Here is an 8406-nt window from a genome sequence, read left to right on the forward strand (position 1 = left end):
GCAGAGCACCCCGTGGCGGGCGCAGAAGCACGAACGCCTAAACGTCATGCCATTGGCTCCGTCTTCCGCCAAGCGGAAGAGGCCCGCGTACACGGTACGCGTCGGCAGACATCTGATCGCTGCGGCGATGAGGGCGCATGCCTGCATGCATACCCTTGGCATCGCTGTTGCCGGACATCGCGGATGCAAGGCTGGAGCATGAGACAGAGGCGATCCTGGGCAGAACCAGGTGTCAATCTTCACCAGTGAGCGCGCACACGCCATGGCGCTCGAGGTGTTCGTCACGGAAAAGAATGCCATCATGCGCGTCGGCAGGGTCGACCATGCGCCGGTATGACAGCCCGCTCGTGCCATAGTGGTACCACATAGAAAATGCACGCCACAGCGGCCGCCACAGGCTGGTGCTCGGCTCCAGATCGATGAAAAGGCAGATAACTAGGTTGGCCTCTTATGGAACTAGCACAACTGTTGTACAGTAGGAGGATTAATGAATTATTAATAAACGGTTGGTGTTCAATCATGCAATTCCGCTGGTGTGCAAGCTCTAGCACAAGAATGTCGTCGATGTCATCGTGTGCTACGAGCACGTCCTAGGGAGCGCAGCCTCTTCACACGGTGTTCTCGCACACCATGCGCACTGGCTGGAGGTGGCAAAGTGTCTAGAGATCGCGCAACAAGGGGGGTGCATCGTCCGGCTCCACCGTGCTGCTAGAGCTGTTGATGGGGAAGGTGCCCGTCAACGCGGAGCCGGTCCATCCCGACGAGCGCTGCAAGTGCAACGTGTATGGCATTGCTGCGCATGATAAGTGCGGCGAGCTGCTTCACGCCTCGCCGAACGGCAAGGACTTCACGCGGTAGGCAAAACTCGTGAACGACGGCCATTAGCGAAATGGATAAAATGAAGAAGGACTGAAGGACTCGCCCAAGTTTCTGTTAGATTCAGGGTTATTTTGCAAAAAGAATAATGCCACGTGTCAGCTGCAGGCCGATTTTGTACTAGTTTGCACCCGGGTGACAAGTTTATGTACCATGAAACCACAAGTTTCAACTTATTGTACTAATTTGCACATGGTGTACAAGTTTGTGTACCACCAGTGTTATTACCTCAAAATAAAATAATCTGTACATTTGGCATAACACAATTATATGATGAAATTATTCATATTCATGTGCGAAAGATGACTAGAAGAGTAGACATATTTGGCACATAATTAATAAGAGGATGTAATATACAATCTCTTAAACATGTATGACGGGGAGAAGTAAAACGCCTCGAATCGAAGAAGAGATGCTTGAGGAATGGTATAGTTATGTGATTGTATCGTTAGTCTCCACTAAGGAATACTCACAATCTTGAAAAGGCACATGAGGGCTGATGTTGTTCATTAGATTTGGGAAGCCCAGAGAGATATCGTGGGATCAAGAAAAAATACTCAAAAATGTTTTATTTGTGTTTAGATAAAATGAGTCAATAGGAACTTCGCGAGATGGCACAAAAGTAAGACATGGCACTGTGATGCATGCGACCTCAGCTACACGGTCCACTCAAACTTCAAGGCGCATCAGAAGCATTGCAGATATTTATTTTAGATTCTGGGGGATTTCTCCCACGTTCAATTTTAGTCAAAATGAAAACATCTAGAATTCTTAGGGAAAATAAACTAGCACGACTAACTTTGAAATTTCCTAGTGTCTTATGGTGCGCAGGAAGCTGCAAGCATAGCACCCCGCCCTGCTGAGTATACCCTCCTTTGTCCATCCTGCCCATTACCCGCTAGCTCTCCCCTCTTCTTTCCAGCCCGCCCAGTATCCGCCAACTCTCCCCGTTGATCTAGATCTGGAAGATGATCTGGAAGACCGAGGAGCTAATGGACGAGATCACTTAGCAAATCGAGGAGCAGGGCCGGGCCATAAATTTAAGGGGCCGTGGGGTGGCGCGGAGCTTCCCTACGGCAGGGGCAATGGCCTCCCTACTTCAGAAAAATTCTTAAAGATATCTCTAATATTTATGACAATTTTTTAATATTACTAAAATTTTAAGCATGATTAGTGTCGTTGGCCCCTCAACAATTTATTTCAAGCTCCGCCACATGGTCACATGCAAAAGAATTGAAAAAGTGTAACTATTGCCCAAGAGAAATATTACTGTAATGGAATAGAAGAGTAAACAATCCATACTTTTTGATAGATCCAGAGTATTTGGAATCTCGGTAAAGACATCTTAAACTACTTATTTGTACTGGTCAAGCGAACTATATACCATGATACTTATTTCTACCAATAGCTTCATTTCTACACATGTATATACATATGTACATGTAGAATTAATCACATAGCACAATTATGTGAGTAAATGATATATTGGAAATCTATACATGAACTTTGATGATTTTGATATGATATTATATGATATATGCATGACATGTGAGGTTTAATATATAAATGCAAGGGTATTGTGTTTATTATGTCGATAAAGTCAACCTTTTGTTTTTATCTTATGGATATGTTTCTCCCTCATATTGATCCATACATTAAGTTATAGACATACATATGTTTAAAGTGTATATATGTGGGGTCGTCCATCTCGGCAGATGGAGCTGCATCAGAGAACAGATAGATTGTTCTCTCCACTCGGGAGTTCTTCCCGTGGGTCGGACGCTTCTCCAAAGGCACGGTAGTCGTCGACCTCCTGCATTGCCAGTAGGGGGAGGAGAGGAGAGCCCCATGTCTGGTGTCTCAGGGGCAGATCGATCTAGAGAACTAGGGTCGGGGTCCCCGGAACTATGATCCTCCTAGTCCTAGGATGCGTTATGCACCGTGGCAATCAGGTTGGGTTCCAAAACTGGATCCCCCAAGCTAGTGTTGTTGTAGAGGTCGGGGGAGACGACATCCTATACAGGTGTTCCGCGATGTAGCCTTCTCTTATGGATCTGCAACTTGCTAGCTCAGTCTGCGAGGAAGTCGAGCATGCCAAATCGGAATGCCTACCCCAGAGTGAAGACAACTTTGTTAACATCGGTGGCGAAGTTGTCAATCTGATCATGTTGAGGTTGATCTGAATGCGATGCCCCTACATGGCATGCCTACTATCGTGGTATTTCCTACTCCGTCCGACCGGATATAATCGACGAAGAGGGAGGCCTGCCATGCATGTTATTAGGCGGATGAATGCGTCGATTAAACATGTCTGGAGGTAGTAGTCGGTAGATTTTTTTTATTCAAGAGAAGCACGCATCCGACATGATCAGATGGTAGCACACGGACACGCGAGGATTATATAGGTTTGGGCCCTGGCAACATGCACGGTAAAGACCTTACTCCCATGTGTGGTGGGTGTATTATCTCTTGTATGTTCAGTGACGAACCCTAGGGAGGCTAGATGATGGTGGATCTCAGGTGAGTTCTAAGAGTAATGTGTGTGTTGCTCGGCGGCTCCCCATGTGTTTTATATAGAGGAGGACGTAGGGTTAAGGGTGCATAGTCGGTTGCTACTTTGGTATGCGAATTTTATCCTAATATTACATATCCGATCTTAGGTCGCTTACAAATAAGATATTGGATTAATCCTCATAGATATCCCTGGCTTGATCATATCTTGATTTTATCATGATCATGGCATGGTTCGCACTCCACTGACCTTGGACGAGCGGAATTAGGCTGATCGTCCAGGAGGCAGGATTGACTGGCCTCCTCCCTAGTGATCCTCTTCTTGTCTTGTTGGCCAACCCAGGGCCCATGATTGGGATATATCATTCGAAAATTCCCTTGTCCAAAATAAAAGTGCAAGAGGGACTCCAATCCAACATGTAAATCAAGTACCCCCTCCATTATTAAATATCCAGCTATGTATTATTTTTTTAACTTCATGGAGTCTTATTAAGTTTGTAGAATAACATATGAGCGTGTATAACACCAATAAGTGTGTTATGATAATATGTTTGATAAAGAAAATGTTGAAACTAATTCGATAATATAATACTAGACCATTTTCCTATAAAGTTGGTTAAACTTAAACAAGTTTGACATAAAACAAATCTGAAAAATACTAACCTTTGTCCTTGCCGGCTGATTTTAGCATTTAAATGCCGTCCCATCTAGTGATCACACCACATTAACAAACTACCAACTGGATGCATGTTTATACTTGGAATGCCAACTGATTGTTTGTCCATTCAAACCCTTTGTATCATCAACACGTGCGTTCATATGAGTAGCTCGCTTCGATGCGCCGGCCAAACCTCTTCCAGAGGCTGCTAATTAATTTCTCAAGATAAATATGACCTCGCGACTTGCATAGTGCAATTCGTCAACAGAGCTTTCTCTATATATTGCACCACTTCTATGTTTCTTTCACGGGTTGTACTTCCACATATTCAGACCTATAGCAAGAAACATGGCAGCCAAGAAACTCCTCTTCATCTTGTCTGTCCTTGCCACCCTTGTGGCGCTGGAGACGACATATGCTCACTGCGGCGAGAGCTCCACCCATGGCGAGCTGCATTTTTCCCACGGCCTAAGCCTCCCTGGTCTGGACTCCTGTCATGGCGCCGACACCGACCTCGCCGGTGGCATGAAGGTATGTAATTTTGGCATCGATACGAGGTTAGCATTCCTCAATGCATTCAAGTAGTTCCTACTCCCTCCGATCGGATTTAATCGACCATCCAAACAGAAGTAGTACTTAGTTGCAGTCTCAGCATATGCATAGGCTCGTACGATTGCAGCAATAGATATTTAGTGCTCCATGGACAGGACATGGGAGAATAAACATTCCTTTTTTATGAAGATGCATTAACGTGTTTCTTTTAGATAAAGATGAAGATTCATATGTATACTCCAGAATCTATCTAAACATGCAAACCTTCAGAATTAGTTAGAAGAACTCCTGGTCTAGCTATATCTCGATCGCACCGTCTACGAGCGGGCCTTTGTCTGCTTTCTCATGTCAGCTGCATTGCATGAATATACTGACACACAGATCGGCGTGGACGACGTGGTGAAAGCATGGTACATGGACGACGTCGCCGTCGCTGAGAACGAAGATCAGAGGCTCCCCCATCACGCCGTCAGCCTGACGAGGCCGTCCCGCTTGCAAAACTACTTGGTGCTCATTCTTGCAAACGATTAAATATTTTCATCTCCGTACGTCAAGTTTTGCAGTCCCAAATGGAAGTCATTGTTTTTTCGGCTGACATGTGAATACAGACCTCGGAATCGTGGCGCTGCGGCTAGATGCAGAGAACCATGAGCGGGACGAGAACCTCACGACAATGCGTCAAGAGAGGGGTTACTTGCACATGGTCTGTCACTCAATCGGTCTTCACTAATACTAAGTCAACTTATGCTAGTAATACCGTATCTAAGGCATGCTTACAAAGTTCGTTGGGGTCGTTGGAAAGGAAGGAATACCACCTTGTTGTGCCGCTGTTTCTCGCCATGTAGACTGGACCCTAGACTGGTAGTGTGGTCACTCTTTAGGATTCTAATTAAACTGGCTTCACATTTTCAGATCTAGCTCAAAGATACTACTTTGGTCCTATAGATGTGTTTACAGTAAAATAACCTTAGCCTTGCTGGACTATAGATTAATATTGTTTTTGTATTCTGTGACTAGCTAATGCAGTTTGCAGTAGGCAAAAACCAAAATTAGAAGAATTGGTTTGTACTGAATTAAATTGATTGATTCTATGTCGTAGGTATTAAATAGTTTTTACTAGGTAAATTGTTCGATCTCCAAATTAAAAGATGCTCACGTATTGGATCTCTGATCCTCTTCTTCGCACAAAAAAAATCAGAGCATATGTATTTCAAATGTTAGCTTAACCTCTCTTGTCCTGAGAAGTTGAGACCAGAGCTTGGCCAACTATAAACATATATTCCTTCTTTTCTTAGACTTCTCCATTGAGAAATCATTTTTTCAATCCTGAAAGTATGATGAGCATCAAATGTTGTCCTTTATTTCTGCATAGTCACATTGGGGTCTGATAGATGGCTTATATGCAATTTATTTGTTTAGGACATAATTGAATTAACCCCAGAGAAGATGCCAAATTATGAGGCGATGATCAAGAGGTTCTTTGAAGAGCACCTCCATACCGATGAGGAAGTTCGCTATTGTCTCGACGGTAGCGGTATGTTTTGTGTTCTTTTGGCTCTAGTATCGAGTACTTATATAGACGTGCTATCTCCTATTGTTTTAGCAATCGCCTTTGGAATTTACCATGCTTACCTAGTCCTTGGTCTCATGAAGGGTACTTCGATGTAAGGGATGAGGATGACCAGTGGGTCAGGGTGTCACTGAGCAAAGGAGGCCTCATTATCGTACCGGCTGGAATTTACCACCGTTTCACGTTGGACAACAACAACTATATAAAGGTGCGTGTGTGAAACCAACTTGCCAAGCCAATCCAACCCAAAATTGCTTCAAGGGCAGACCAAATACACTCCCCCAAATAAGAGGACCACATCCTCCTACATGTTGAATATAATTGTCTAGCCCTTCTCCACCAGATCGGACTTTTGATTGAACTGGCTAGAGAATGCAATTCCACACGACACACATAGAGAGAGAAAAAGACCTGGGCATGCACATATATCAATATATGTCTAAACCAGACATGAATCGTAATAAAGATTTAGACACAAGTTGCCTACAAGCTAATTTCTACACATTTGATACACAGCTGTTTGAATTGAGGAACATGATGTAAAATGAACCATGCAATGATGCTCCCCTTTGTTCGTCCGTCAGTACCATGTTCGTTGTTTAAGCATTTTTTTGATAATGGACGTTTTATTACTCGTAATAAACAATTACACCTGACCTCTGCATAGTTAAGATGCACATAGCCGTTTAAAGAGTCTCAGTAATCTGGAGTGCTAAAAAATCAAATTACGTATCAGCCTGAGAGAATGTAAAAAACGTCTAAGGTGAAGGCGGAGGCCCAGTCCGTAGATTATGCTGCCACCCATGTAGAGAAAAAGTATCCCTCGCCGTGTCCTCCAACCGTGTACAGATCTCCGTAAACAGGTCGCGGTTCTCCACCTTCTGCAGTCGTTGTTTAAGCATAAAGCTAGTCTTGAATGGAGTGGTTGCTGCCCCCGCCAAATTTTAAACTTGCACAATATATAGACTATGAATAGACGTTGTTATCTCTCTGGAGTCTCAAGCGAATAGGACAAAATAAAAAATTTACCCTACCATAACATGCATATTGAGGAACCCATGATAGGTTATGATAACAAGAACGTATTGTTCTGGGGTGCACTAAGATTAAGTCTCCAATTTATATCGTGGACCAATCCTTTCTAATTCACATTTTGCTGAACTTTTTCTTCTGTAATTCCTCACATAAGGACTCCGATAATACCAGTTACCCACCTACACAAGAAAATTGTTGATAAAATCCAAAAAAATTTTTTTTGGCTGAATGCTCTTCTTCTCCTTAGCATTCGGGAAAAACAGAAAAAATTTGGGTACGAAACATTATCTAGAATTTCTCTGAGACTCGAACCCATAGCTTGCTTATGATAGCTTTGTGCCTTCTGTTGGTGCATTTCAGGCGATGCGTCTCTTTTCCGGAGGGCCGGACTGGACAGCCTATAACCGTCCCCACGACCATCTGCCGGCAAGGTAACTTGAGCTTATTATTCGGATCATGCGTCATCAGCGAGTATACTCTAGTTATCGTTTCAATGGTTGTTTTTTCTGTACTCCAGGAAAAATTATCTGGCCGCATTGTATTCGGGAAGAGGAAGCCAGCAAGACAGACACAGTTATTAATCCGGTGTTATTAGTGTTTGATCAACCCACATCTGGTTTCCAATAATCATTTGTCTGAAGTACTAGTACGTACTATATACGCAAGTTGATCTGATAATGAGAATACTCCTACATGAAATCCATTTGAGATGCAGCCTCAAGTACGCTTCTATGTTCAGTTATGTATGCGTCTGATTGCGCTGGTGTACGAGCATCGATCTCCTAGTCTTTTTCCCGCGCGTAGTTGGTCATAGCGCGCCGCCCACCTGACGTAGCGCACGAACGCCGCTCCTCCGTCGGGCACGGCAACCTTCTTGAGCCCCTCCGTCGCGCAAGCCCGCCGCCATGGTCAGAGTTGGTGCAGCGCGCACAGCTGGGCCGTTTCCTCCGGCCCTTCGTCGTCCGGCAAGATGGCCTTCTGTGCTCCGCCGCCGACGAGCCTGTTGTTTGATCGCGATTGCCGGCCTCAACGCGTAGAAGTCGGCCATGGTGTAGAGTCGCGAGTAACCGGAAGGTTAAGTACTTCTGACGTATCGAGCGTGGACTCAGGGTCAGATTCTTGTCAGAATCCAGTTCCCCTGACGTGGATATGGAGTTGGAACACTGGCAAGATCGAGGCTCCACCACTCAGTCACACTCTACAT

The 8406-nt window shown here is 44.5% G+C and overlaps 1 pseudogene; it reads left to right on the plus strand.

Moving 5' to 3' along the window:
* Nucleotides 1-262: 262 nt before the first annotated feature.
* On the plus strand, nucleotides 263-7811 carry LOC124694840 (annotated as a pseudogene).
* Nucleotides 7812-8406: the final 595 nt, after the last annotated feature.

Source organism: Lolium rigidum, chromosome 3 (genome assembly GCF_022539505.1).
Source record: "Lolium rigidum isolate FL_2022 chromosome 3, APGP_CSIRO_Lrig_0.1, whole genome shotgun sequence".
Lineage (NCBI taxonomy): Eukaryota > Viridiplantae > Streptophyta > Magnoliopsida > Poales > Poaceae > Lolium > Lolium rigidum.